Source organism: Primulina tabacum, chromosome 4, assembly GCF_025594145.1.
Source record: "Primulina tabacum isolate GXHZ01 chromosome 4, ASM2559414v2, whole genome shotgun sequence".
NCBI lineage: Eukaryota > Viridiplantae > Streptophyta > Magnoliopsida > Lamiales > Gesneriaceae > Primulina > Primulina tabacum.
In genome coordinates, this window is record NC_134553.1 from 10,677,333 (window position 1) to 10,691,615 (window position 14,283).

The 14,283-nt window shown below is 38.5% G+C and overlaps 1 pseudogene; it reads right to left on the minus strand.

Annotated features, from left to right (window-relative positions):
- Positions 1-3,183: 3,183 nt before the first annotated feature.
- On the minus strand, positions 3,184-5,332 carry LOC142541546 (exocyst complex component EXO70H1-like; annotated as a pseudogene).
- Positions 5,333-14,283: the final 8,951 nt, after the last annotated feature.

Genomic DNA, 14,283 nt, shown 5'->3' on the forward strand with positions numbered 1-14,283 from the left:
GTGAATGGATTGTGACTACTACATGTTGGAAATATCATGAGGTTATGGTTCCAGTAGGGAGCCCGACGATCGTATTTCCTTGGATATGGATACTAATACGAATACATGATACAAATACGAATATGTTAATACGTTGGCCAATGCCTAGTTGACGGGTGAGAGTGTCACTGATGTCCCCGCCGCCCAGTACTGTGGTTTTCTATATATGGATCCATCGCCCAATACGATCAAGAATACGAGTCACAATCACGGTCTGAATTCAACAAACTCGAACATGAACATGAATACGAATATGAATATGGATACGAATATGGATATGCATATGAATAGGAATACGAATATGAATATGAGTATGTTTATGTTTTATGCATCATGAAAATGTTTACGAAAATGTTTAAGTTTAGGTTTATGCATTATCACGAAAACGATATTTTAAGTACAAGTATTTTTCACTGTTATATGTTGATTGTATTACGTATTACTTGTTATCAAAGATATGACGTGTTAAGTCTTTAAACTCACTAGGTGTGATGGATGCAGGTGATTATGATGATTATGTTTATGGAGGTCTTGATTGTTGATCTGACTGGACTGAAGGTGCACATAACCCGAGGACCGACGCTAGTTTTTCGCACAAGTTATGATTTATGATTTCAAGTAATGTTAAAAATATTTTTACGACGTTTTATTTATGAGTGGTTTTTGAGAGGTTATAATATAGGGCTATACTTTTCAATTGTTAGTTGGTTGATTTATTTAAAATGATGTCAAAAATATCTTATGCCTGTGTAAGCAATTCGGCCGATGCTATGTGAGGTTTTGAAAAAAAAAATTTCTAGTACATTTTAAGAAAACGAATAAAGAGACGTTTCAAAAGACATGCCAAGCGTCAAGGGTCATTCTTTGCATAATAAAGATGTCCTAGCCCTTAGCTCCTCCCGCAGCTCCTTCATGGTTTAACGCAAATGGTTATTTCCTGCACATTTAACTTGTCCAAACTCTTGGCTCAACTTATAGCTCCCTTTTTGTCTTGTTTGGACAAGCTTGGTTGAGCTGTTTTGAGCTGACAGAACGAGTCCTTGAGCTGGGTTTTTACTCCTCCAGTGACAATACTTCGATGGATGCAGTTACTTGCAGCTTGGCCTCCCGTTGAGTCAGTCTCCGAGCTTTGAAGCTACTTCCTCAAGTTAAATTTACTGAAAATCTAAGTTAACATTCAAGCTTTATAGTTAGAATGAAAGTTGTTAAGCTTAGTTTGAGTTAAATTTCAAGTTCGAATTTCTTACATGATTTGCTTCGGATCGGAAAATCCCGGGTTCTCACACATCACTTAATAAAATCATGCAAATACGTAAAGCATGCAATGTATTGTTCATATTTACATAAAAATTAGTATACTTGATAACATAAATGTTTAAAAACATGAAAAATTGTGGGACTAAAAACTCGACACGGGTGCAAAATGATCATTTTGCTCCTGAGAACCCAAAATGACCGTTTTACCTTTAGACCTTCAAAATTTCAACCCGAAGCTTACCAAACTCCTTAAAACATCCCAAAACATACTTATAAGCATTTCTTAGATGTAAACTTGAGCTCGTTTCAAAACATAAACGATTCATTTAAAAACTTGGACCGGGTCCCGGCCGAATCAACCCGAAACTTAACCAAATCTTTCCAAATTTAAACTGTGACTTAAACCTACATGACCAGCCCTTAAACCACTTATTTCCAACCACCTAGGATCCCTGGAAAAGACCCTACAGCTGCTGAAAAAATTCTTGCACCCTAGAGGACCGAACCCTAGTCACACTAACAAGTTAAACGCTCAACCCTGCACCTGACTGGCTTGGACCAGCCTTGGGCCAGACCAGCCCCGACTCCAACCAGACCTCTTAGGAACCTAACCAGACCCTTCTATACCGTCGTAACCCTGGCCAACAGCCCATGCACAGCCCATGTCTTTTCCTCCTCTAGATCGAGCCCTATATCTACCCAAACGCGAGAAACTCAGCGGCCACACCTGCTGCACCATACCAGACACGTCTTAACCCATCTAGGGCCTTGAAATGAGCCTCATAAACCCTCTGGACATAGCCTATAATCCGCAAGTGCAGCCCCTCGATCGCCTAAGCCATACGCACTCTAAAACCGCAAACAACCTCAAACCATAAAGAATTCGTTCGGCCTCTTTGTCCTGTCATACCAGACCTGTTCGAACCACTCCTAAGACAGATATACACTCATGGATCGTGCCTCTTCAAGCCTGGAACCTGGAAGCCCCTTTAAACGTTAAATCACACATGAACTACCTCAAGAAAATCAAGTTTTCTCATGCTAAACCCATAAAAACGCGAATAAACTATTAAATGACATATTTTTCATGAAAGATCATTCAAAATATTTAATATGATGTGAATGATGAGAAAAAAAAAGGTATTAGGCATGTCTTTGCGTCTAAACGCATGAACAACCGCACAAACGAGACGTAAGACGTGCACCGGAGAAGCGGGGAGAGATTCTTTTGAAAAAACCCAAGAGAATAACGAAGGGCTGTTGTATTTTCTTTGAAGAAAGCTCCTGCTGCAGCTGGTAAATGGAGGGGGGCGGCCACCATGAAGAAATTAGGTTTAGGGTTTTAATCAAGGAATTTAAGTTATAATAATAAATGTTAATGGGTCTTTAATTAAAATTAAAAGGATTAAAATATTTTTAGGCACATTAAACAATAAAAAAATCCCGACGAGCCAAAAAATACTCTCGAAAAATATTTCGTTTAGGTACGTTTTTGAAAATATTGTCCGAGCCCTAAAAAATTCCCCCGACTCACTAAAATTCGCGTACCGATTTAAAATACGAACCGACGAGTAAAAATACTCTACCAATGCCCATTTTCGAAAATCACACTTAAATAGCCATATATTAAATAATTAAAACTAATTATTTAATAAAAATATTTTTCTTAATTATCTCCGATCTCGGTTACTCGTTCGAGCGCGAAATGAAACTTAAAACCCTAGTGCATGAAATTTTAACAAACCAAGAATTAAAACTACCTATTTATGTCTCAATCATGTATTTAATGCATTAAAATAATTTAATTAAAATACAAAAGAAATTGATAACTTGCATGCATATGATTTACGTAGACCTTCATATTTTTGGGATGCTACACGTCTCAATTCAAATTTCCCAAAATCAATAATGTATACAAAGTTTCCAATGTTGGCCAATCAAAAAACCAAAAAATTCCCATCAACTACCATATAACAAAATAGATGAATCCGACAATGTCGGGTACAACATGGATCTATTGCTATCCGGAGCCTCTTTCTTCGAAAACATGTCCGTAAAGTAATTGTCCAAATCTTCCGGGGTATATTTGATAATCTCAGCCCCGACTCCACTTCTGTACTGTTCGTAAAACGCCCTGTAACTGGAGGAAATATTATTGGAAAAGTAAATTTTGATTTCGTCGCACATTTTCGGGTCGGGTATGACCCATGACTTCTGTTTCTTAAATGCCGCCTCGAGTTCAGAATTAAATTTTCTGAACTTTTCTGGTATGCCAACCGTTGGATCCTCGGTTAGTGACGCCATCACTCTACCCCAGCTCATCTTTTCGTAGTTTGCTAAATATTGCTTCACTTTGGACACATGTTTCCAGATCCAATCAGACCCAAGTAGGGGCCCGAGATTAGAACCCCGGACCTTCCAAACGACGTAGTTTAGGTTGTTTCCTAAGAACAAATAGGACAAAGCCACGTCATGATAGTGAGCCGCCTTCCCGTCGAGCTTGCAAAGGAGTACAAGAATAAGCCACGCCAGGTGGGTGGTGATCGAGGCTGCCCATGGGTACTCCGCCGCCGATGTTGGGCTGGAGAAGTAAGATTCTGGAAATGGTGTCCGCGCCGCAGCTGAGTGATCCCCGATTATATCGGAAACCAAGCCGCTGTAATCCCCTAGAAAAACTAGGAAATTCATTACATAGCGAGTGAGAGGGTGTACGCCGCCGTTCACCGGCGCGTTTGACGTGTCCTTTTGAATTGCCGCCTCGAATTGACTCAACATAACTCTTAGAGCTTCGGCGAGACTCGCCACTGCCTGCCGCCGCCTCGGACCTTACATCAACCAGCGACTCGTGGGCGAATATGGATTCGATCTCCGGCCACAAGTTGGAGATCGCCTCGTACATATCCAGCTCGCTAAACATTTTCTCCGGCGAAAGAATCTTCTTGCTTCGTGCGAAATTATGCGGGAAGCTAAACAGATTCACCGCGGCGTCTCTCGAGATCTCGGCGAAACACGAAGCTGCGATCTTCTCCGAGAAAGAGAAGATGAAGTCACAAAGAATTTTCTCGCCGTAGAACAGGCCTTTAACGGCGACTTTCACCGCGTGCAACCAGTTCTTGTTATTGTATTCCAAAACACTCCAGTCCATCTTCTGAATATGAGAAGTGGTGAACTTTTCGACGTGTAAATGATACAATGACTCGTCGATAATGGATTTCCGGACAATTTTGTAAATGTTTACGCATTCTTTTGCGTAACCAGAGCCGATCATGGCGTCGGCTATACTCTTCAACTCCGCCATAGCAATGTCCTGATCATGAGGTGACCTCATGCTATCTTCTTCTTCTGAAACTTCACCTGAAATTCCCGAGATACTTGATCGGGTCGAAGCCAGTGAAGAACGACCCGAAACGGATTCCGAATCAAGATTCTTTCTGTTAGCAGCTAAGATAAAGTAAAATTCTTTCTCCAACGTTTTAATGGCTGTTTTCATCAAGTTCTGAGCTCGTATAAGATTCTCAGAGGTGGGACTAAGCTTCACGTAGAAATGCAAGACATTCTGCAGATTTCCGACAGCTTCAAGAAATCTTTTAGCTTCATTTTTGTCATGTTCAAACATGGATGAAAATTTATCGTGTTTTTGGGAATCTACATCCCATTTCTTGATGATGGCTTCGGCCACATCCAGGTTTTCTTCCATTATTGTTTCAGAAAAACTATGGTGGTGTGTTTTTTCACTCACACTCTGAGAATGATGATCATGTAATGGGTGAGATGATGACCTTGAAAAAAAGAAATTCTTCATTTTTTTAGAACGATTCTGTATGGGCTTTCTGAGATTTTGGCAGTGGGATTTGGTTGCTGAGTGAAGTTTATCTTGGAAGTTCTTGATTAGTGTATGAGGGGGAATCGGTTATTTATAGAAGGAAAGCGGAGAATCTTCCGCCGCAAAAGGAGAAAGGAAAATGACTACGCGTTTTTGGTTTCGTTTGAAGCAGTCGCTGGTTTTGTTTTTTGCTTGATAAGTAAGCTATTCTTTGACAAGTTTTGTGTAATTAATAAGATATCGTAAATTTGATAGGTTTTATTGCGGAAAAAATAACAATATCGAATTTTAAGTTGATCTATATAAAAACTGCTGTTATGAAGATTAAGATACATGTGTTCAGAACCATCGACAATGCTGCTGAAGTTATTGATTATCTGCATTAGATTGTGTTAGTTGCCCATCGGTGATGCCGTATCTTCTTTATATTTTGCTAGCCAACCTGCAGCACAACAGGAAACAATATAATATAATGTGTTAGGAGAAAAACGGGCTCAGACGAACTGATTTTGGCCTCTGCAAATACACAGTAAACCAAGGCGAAGACCACAAAGGTTTCCCTTCCTGTAACGTGTGCTCTCACGGCCAGGGGTTGCACACACACACAGAGAATTCGTCCCCTTGCTGTCAAGAGAACAAATGAGAGAGAAATGAACGCAAAAATAGAGAGAACACCGAAGACACTCAGTCACCGAAGGAAGACACACACGAAGCAACCTTTTTTTTTCTCTCAAGACTCACGTTCTCTCATCTCTCAATCGGCAGCTCACAATTATTGGGGGAGTAGAAAACGAAGGCGGCTACTGCAAGGGAAAATGAAAGGAGCGTTCCACCTTTTTAAGCCCTATAGCCCATATATAAATAAGGGTGGCCATAGTAATGGGCCAGAGAAAATATTGGGTCCAAACCCAACATTTCTCCACCTTTTGGCCCAACACCGGTTCAACTGGTCAGGAGAGTCACCTACAGCCATCATCATTGCCCCACTTGCAGAAAACACAAAGTTAGTACAAGTACCAATATATAGCAAACACTAAGTAAGCTACACTACATAACAGAAACAGAACACATCAATCAGAAGTATCAAAGTTTAAAATTTTTAGACAGGATATAAATTTTTCAACTGATAAACACTTAGTTCCCATATCAGGAGGATTAAATTGAGAAAGAATTTTTTCAAGATAGACTATGTCTTTTGCAACCACATCACGAATGTAGTGGAATCTAACATCAATATGTTTAGTTCTATCATGAAAAACAGGATTCTTACATAGTTGTATACCAGACTGGCTATCAGAAAATACTACAACATCACCTTCAAGAAAACCAATTTCAGAAATAAGACCTTTCAACCAAATAGCTTCTTTTAAAGCTTCAGTGACAGCAACATACTCAGATTCAGTGGTTGAAAGAGCAACAATGTGTTGTAATTGAGATTTCTAGCTAATACAAGCACCACACAATGTAAACACATAAGAAGTTGTTGACTTTCTATTGTCCCTATCATTTGCATAATTAGAATCCATATATCCAACCAATTTAACACCAACATCAGATTTTGAAAATTTTAAACCATGCTTTACAGAACCATTCAAATATCTCAAAAGCCATTTGACAGCTAACCAATGGTAAACACCAGGATTAGACATATACCGACTTCAAACAACTCACAGAATATGCAATATCAGGCCTCGTGCTAACCATTAAATACATGACAGAACCTATAGCATTTGAATATGGCACATTCTTCATGTTTTTAACATCAAAATCAGTTTTAGGGGATTGCTCTTTACTTAGAACAAAATGACCAGCTAAAGGTACGTTGACTGGTTTTGCATTCGACATGGAAAATTTATTCAAAATTTTCTTAACATATGTATCTTGATTCAACAAAATGACTGAACGTTTTCTATCCCTATAAATGTTCATTCCAAGAATACGTTTAGCATCTCCTAGGAATTTCATATCAAATTTAGCACTCAAGCAATTTTTGACATGATCAATAGTTTTCACACAAGGACTAATCAATAGCATATCATCCACATAGATAAGCAAGAAAATAGGAACTTTAGCATTGTGTTTGAAATACAAGCAATGATCATAATTACTTCTAGTAAAATCCATAGAGAGCATGCATTCATCAAACTTTTTGTTCCATTGCCTAGGAGATTGATTCAATCCATACAAAGATTTCTTTAGCAAACAAACATGATCAGAATACTTAGAATCAACAAAACCATCAGGTTGCCTCATAAAAAATTTTTTCATCAAGTTCACCATGTAAAAAAGCAGTTTTAACATCTAATTGTTTCAACTCCCAATCAAGCTGAGCAACAAGGGCAAGCATGATTCTCACAGTAGTAAACTTTACGACAGGAGCAAATATTTCAGTATAATCTATACCTTCCTTTTGAGTAAAGCCCTTAGCCACTAACCTAGCTTTAAATCTAACAGATTCACATTCATTCTTGACCTTAAATAACCATTTACAGTCCACAACTGAACAATTTTCAAGTTTAGGTACAAGAATCCAAGTGTTGTTAACATGCAGTGAGTTAATTTCTTCATTCATCAGCATTTAACCATTGCACAGAGTTTTCAGATTTTAAAGCTTCTTCATATGACTTTGGTTCAACATTATCAATTGACTCAAACACAATAAATGCATGAGAAGTCATATGAAAATCATCAAAATGTTGTGGCTGCCTAATATTTCTTTTAGATCTATCCCTAGCCAATTGATAATCATTCAAATCACTAAGATCAGTTTCAGGAATATTTTCAGCAATTTCTTCATGCACATCAGCATCAACTTGATTATCAAAAACAGTTTCAGACAGATTTTCAGGTAAATCATTCACATCAGGAGCATTCTACACATTTTCAGAATCATGACTTGGACCAAGTAAATGCTCCACCTTGTTTGGAGCAGTGGCAGGTTCAGGAGTAGGTAAAGGAACAGATAAACAGGAAAATTCAGACTCATTGAAAACATTATCCCTACTGATTAACACTTTAAAACCAGGTTGGTCCCTTACCCATAATCTATAACCCTTAACCCCATCAGGATAGCCAAGAAAAACACATTTCACAGACCTAGGTTCAAGTTTGTCATTTTTCTGATGCACAAAAGCAGAACAACCAAAAACTTTCAAGTTTGAAAAATTAATTTGCGTACCAGACCACACAGATTCTGGACACTTACCTTTCAAAGGCACAGAAGGAGACCTATTTGTCAAATAAGCAGCAGTACAAACAGCTTCACCCCAGAACTTTTTTGAAAGACCAGAACTTGCAAGCATACACCTCACCCTTTCAAGTAAAATTCTATTCATACGCTCAGCTACACCATTTTGTTGAGGCGTATAAGGGACTGTCCTATGTCTTTGAATACCAGATTCAGCACACAAATTGTCAAACAATCGATTACAAAATTCAAGACCATTATCAGTTCTTAGAATTTTAATTTTCTTACCTGTTTGATTTTCAATCAAGTTTTTCCAGTTTTTAAACTTCTCAAACACATCAGATTTGTTTTTCATTAAGAACACCCAAACTTTTCTTGAAAAATCATCAATAACAGATAGAAAATACCGGTTTCCACCATGCATTGGCACACTAGCAGGACCCCACACATCAGCATGCAAATACTCAAGTATTTCAGAAGTGACAGAGTGTTTGGGAATAGGGGAATTTGGAAACTTAACTCTGGGCTGTTTACCTAGAACACAAGAATCACAAAATGGCATACAAGACAATTTATCACTACCAAAATAACCATCTTTATGCAAAATTTCAAGACCTTTAGAACTCATGTGACCTAATCTTTTGTGCCACAAATCAGTTTTGTTACTTAAGACAACATTCACAGAATTTTGCACACAATGTTCAGATGCAGCATGACAAACATACAAGTTTCTCTTTTTGGCAGCTTTAAAAACCACTAAAGATCCTTTCATAATTTTCATAACCCCATTTCCTCATCTACCCTGGAAACCATCATCTTCCAATGCAGCACATGAAATCAAATTATGACATAAATCGGGAACATGCCTCACATCTTTCAAAGTTAACACATAACCAGAATCAAATTTCAGTGATACATCACCAAGACCAGCAACTTGACACAATTTTTCATTTGCCATTGAAACAGACCCATGATTCACTTCTTTATAACTAGAAAACAGATTTTTAAATGGGGACATGTGGAAAGTGCACGCAGAATCAACTAGCCATTCATTCTCACAAAAAGAACTTGAATGCACAGAATTCACCACAGACACATCACATACCTCAGTCACCATAAAAATATCACCCATGTTTTCACTACCAGAAGCCATATTTGCATGGTCATCATGCTGATTTTTAAAGTTTTGGTTTTGGTTTTGCTTAGGCCTAGAACACTCTTTAATGTAATGACCAGTTTCACCACAATTATAGCATTTTCTATTCTTGGGTCTTGACTTGGATCTCGCCTTACTCTTGCCTCTATTTTTAACAAAAGATTGGTTGTGGTTGTTTGAAGGTTTTTGATTCTGAAATCTATGTTGAGACCTTCCTCTAACAAACATAACCTCACCAGAATTATTACCACCCTTATTGGTTTTTAAATCTATCTCTTTGCTTTTCAGGCCGTTCACAACAGTTTCTAAACTTACCTGATCTCTACCATACTTAATAGCAGATTTAACATCACTGTAAGAATCAGGTATGGCATTTAAAAGAACAATAGGGGTGTAATCATCAATATTCTTATCTCCTGTTTGCTTAATATCTTGAACTAACTTGGTAAACACATCAAGATTTTCATCAATGTCCTTGTTTAAATCAAGTTTGAACCGAAAAAATTTCTCAAGCAAGAACAATTTACTGGGCAACGAAGTTTCAGTATAAAGTTCTTCTAATTTTTCCCAAAGTTCCTTAGCCGATTTTAGTTTACCAACTTTTCTTAACACAGAGTCAGACAAGTTCAAAATTATAGACGAATAAGCAAACTCATCCATTTCAGCTCTTTTTTCAGCAGTTTCAGTGTAGAGACCCATTACAGGCCCAGTGGACCGCCCATACGGCCCACTGCCCCGATCGACCCAAGGCTATCCCGATCTTGGGCTCTGCTCTATGGGCCTTGGCCCATCTATGGAACTCTTTCCCTCACGGGCTTTCCATTGGCGTCGTATGGGTTACTCATAGAACTCTTCAGCCCATGCACTGAAGCTTGTGCCTTCCCAGGATAGAACCTAAGACCACATGGATATATAGGTACTTAGCACAATTCTGGTACCAACCCGTGAGGGAAAGAGTTCCATAGATGGGCCAAGGCCCATAGAGCAGAGCCCAAGATCTGGATAGCCTTGGGTCGATCGGGGCAGTGGGCCGTATGGGCGGTCCACTGGGCCTGTAATGGGTCGTTACAATAAAAGGCGTCCCTCAAGGGCTTTCCATTGGCGTCGTACGGGTTACTCATAGAACTCTTCAGCCAATGCACTGAAGCTTTTGCCTTCCCAGGATCGAACCTAAGACCACATGGATATATAGGTACTTAGCACAATCCTGGTACCAATTGAGCTCTCAATTGGTACCAGCATTGTGCTAAGTACCTATATATCCATGTGGTCTTAGGTTCGATCCTGGGAAGGCACAAGCTTCAGGTCATGGGCTGAAGAGTTCTATGAGTAACCCGTACGACGCCTATGGAAAGCCCGTGAGGGAAAGAGTTCCATAGATGGGCCAAGGCCCATAAAGCAGAGCCCAAGATCGGGATAGCCTTGGGTCGATCGGGGCAGTCGGCCGTATGGGCGGTCCACTGGGCCTGTAATGGGTCGTTACATTCAGCAGCAGAATATGACAAGTCTATCGCTTTGAAAACTCTTTGTTGTACCAAAATACCTTTCATTTTCTGCTGCCATATTGAAAAATCTGTTTTTCCGTTAAAAGGTTCGAGATGATATCCAGTCATAGCCATTTTCAAAAAATCTCAACAGTTTATCAAAAAACAACAAATTTTCACACAGAAAAATTTAAATCACACAAGATAAAAACTAACACAGCGGAATCATCTTTTAGCCACGGAAATAAAAACACAACAGTAAAGAACAAGCATATAAGACCTAGCGTTCTACCAGCAGCAAATCCCAGCACATAAATCCGCGGCAAGCGGTTACGCTACTAAAGCAGTAAAAGAGGTTCTAGCCAATATACCAGAGCGAAACCCTAAGTAAGAGTTTCAGATTCCGACAAACCTTCGGCGATGGCGACGGCGGACAGCAACCAATGGCTCTGATACCACTGTTAGTTGCCCATCGGTGATGCCGTATCTTCTTTATATTTTGCTAGCCAACCTGCAAGTTTAAGCACAACAGGAAACAATAGAATATAATGTGTTAGGATAAAAATGGGCTCAGACGAACTGATTTTGGCCTCTCCAAATACACAGTAAACCAAGGCGAAGACCACAAACGTTTCCCTTCCTGTAACGTATGCTCTCACGGCCAGGGGTTGCACACACACACACACAGAGAATTCGTCCCCTTGCTGTCAAGAGAACAAACGAGAGAGAAATGAACGCAAAAACAGAGAGAACACCGAAGACACTCAGTCACCGAAGGAAGACACACACGAAGCAACCTTTTTTCTTCTCTCAAGACTCACGTTCTCTCATCTCTCAATCGGCAGCTCACAATTATTCGGGGAGTAGAAAACGAAGGCGGCTACTGCAAGGGAGAATGAAAAGGAGCGTTCCACCTTTTTAAGCCCTATAGCCCATATATAAATAAGGGTGGCCATAGTAATGGGCTAGAGAAAATATTGGGCTGGACCCAACAGATTGTTTTTCGTATTATGCATTGAGATTTGAGAATGTATTATTCCTGAGGATGCCCAGTGTATTTGTATTTATAAAAACGTTTACCTTTTCTAATGATTTAGTTTATTAAAAAAAAACTTAAATGACGAATTTGACTTCTTTTTCTTTCATTTAAATATATGATAACATAATTTTTTGGGGTTGATAGATATCCTAAATCTGCCAAATACTCAAATAAAAAGGCATTTTTGGATTTCCCATTTCAAATAATCCATTTTTGATATAAATATTTTGAATATATTTTAGTTATATTGATAAATATAACAAATTTAAGAAGTGGATTTCAAAACAGTTTTATATCAATTCAGAATTTTGTTTTATGATGACGAAACTTGTATCCGTTATCATTTGGTACATATTGGATAAACCCTCAGGATAACGGACTAGCTTACAAATCGTGTGACTGGCTCAATCGAGGAAGTGTTGGTAGAAAAAATCGAAGTTATGATCATTGATCAAACTCTCACATACTCCACCAACTCAGTCACTTTCTCAGAGACTAAAATGATTTACAATGTGTTATAATAAACTTGATATTAGTGTTATTTGAAAATCATGCTCCAAATTTTATTTAAGTTAATTCTTTTTTTGCCAAACGCAACTTTAAACTATTTATTATTTATTGAAAACACGAACCATGGACACAAACCTTGTAGTTAAAGGTAAAATGTTTATTACTTTTAAAGTGTAGTATTATCTCTAAAATTTTCAACAATAAAAATGTCACGCCCCGGGACGGGGGTTGGTTGACACCAGCGTTGCTCTCAAATTTGCATTCGAAAACAACCAGCCTCAGAGTACAGAATTCAGAAACCAGTCTTTTATTCATAATACGAAATAAATTAATTGTCTGTTACAACTCGAATACTTACGTTTTATAGCGGAAATGTAAAATCAGACATAACAGTGTCTTAACAGATACATCGGAATTAACATAAAAATAAACTAAGAACAATAATCTTCTTCACCAGCCCCAGAACTGGATCTGCTCTTCTTCTTCTAATTTTTCTTCCTCGGTCTTATCTGAGATGGGTTTGGTGGGTGAATGATATTATTGTCACTCAGTAAGCAGGGGCGGGAATAACTCCCAATTTTTGAAATCATTTTCAACAGGACAGTAAAACAGTAATATGCAGAAAACTCTTAAATTCATAACAGAAATCAGAATTCAGAAATCACAGGTTTCAGAATAGAAATCAGAATTAGTAAGCACTGAGCACGTTAGTGAATTTCATGGCTAAACTGATATCAGTCCCCTATATGTTCTCTCCTCTAAGGGGTGAGGCCAGAATCAGAATCAGAATTCAGAAATGTTCAGAATATATATTCCTACCATTAGTTCACTAGGGAGTTTCAGTGCTTCAAAATCAAAAATCAAACATACAGAAACTGAACTTTAAAACAGAATTATCAAACGGATTTCAAGATATTTATATATAAGCCCACTTACAGTAATTTGCTAGAGTTTTTTCGGTTGAAGTCTGGAAATCTGCTTGCCTCGCTACTGGATTTTACAGCTTCGAAAAATGCACTCTCTTAGCTCTAATTTCAAGTGATAACTCAAGATTTTGTTAAGATCATTTCAGAGATTGAGGGTGCTATTTATAGGCCAAAATCTGACTGTTAGCCTTCCAATTAATGACCATAATCTGCCATTAACAACCTTTATTCCATGTTAAATGCTTCAGTTACAAGTCCTGAGCAGAATCGGTAGCTATCTGCTAGAATCTCGCTACTGAACTCTTCTGCTGCTCGATTCTGTCTGCTGGATTTTGTCTGCTGGATTTTATATCATCTTCTGAAATCTAAGTTGCTGCTGGAATTGTTAGCTTCTGTTGAAATTTGCTAGCTGCTGCTACTGCTGGAATTTCAGGTTCTCACATCCCTCCCTCCTTATGAGAAGTTTCGTCCTCGAAACTTGGCTATGCATGATCTTCAAAGAGATAAGGGTATTGTGCTCGCATCTTTTCTTCCAACTCCCAAGTAGCTTCTCTTTCGGTATGGTTGGACCATTGTACTTTCACATATGGAATAGTTTGTCCGCCTCAGTACTTGGTCTTTGTTATCCACAATTCGAATTGGAATCTCTTCATATTTCAGTCCTACCAACAGTGGTCCAGCTTCAAGAATATGACTAGGATCGGAAATATATCTCCTCAGCTGCGAAACGTGGAATACATTGTGAATTCTTGACATGTCGGGTGGAAGTGCTAATCTATAAGCAAGTGTTCCCACTTTCTCAATAATTTCAAATGGTCCGACGTATCTGAGATTCAGTTTCCCAGCATTATTGAATCGGATT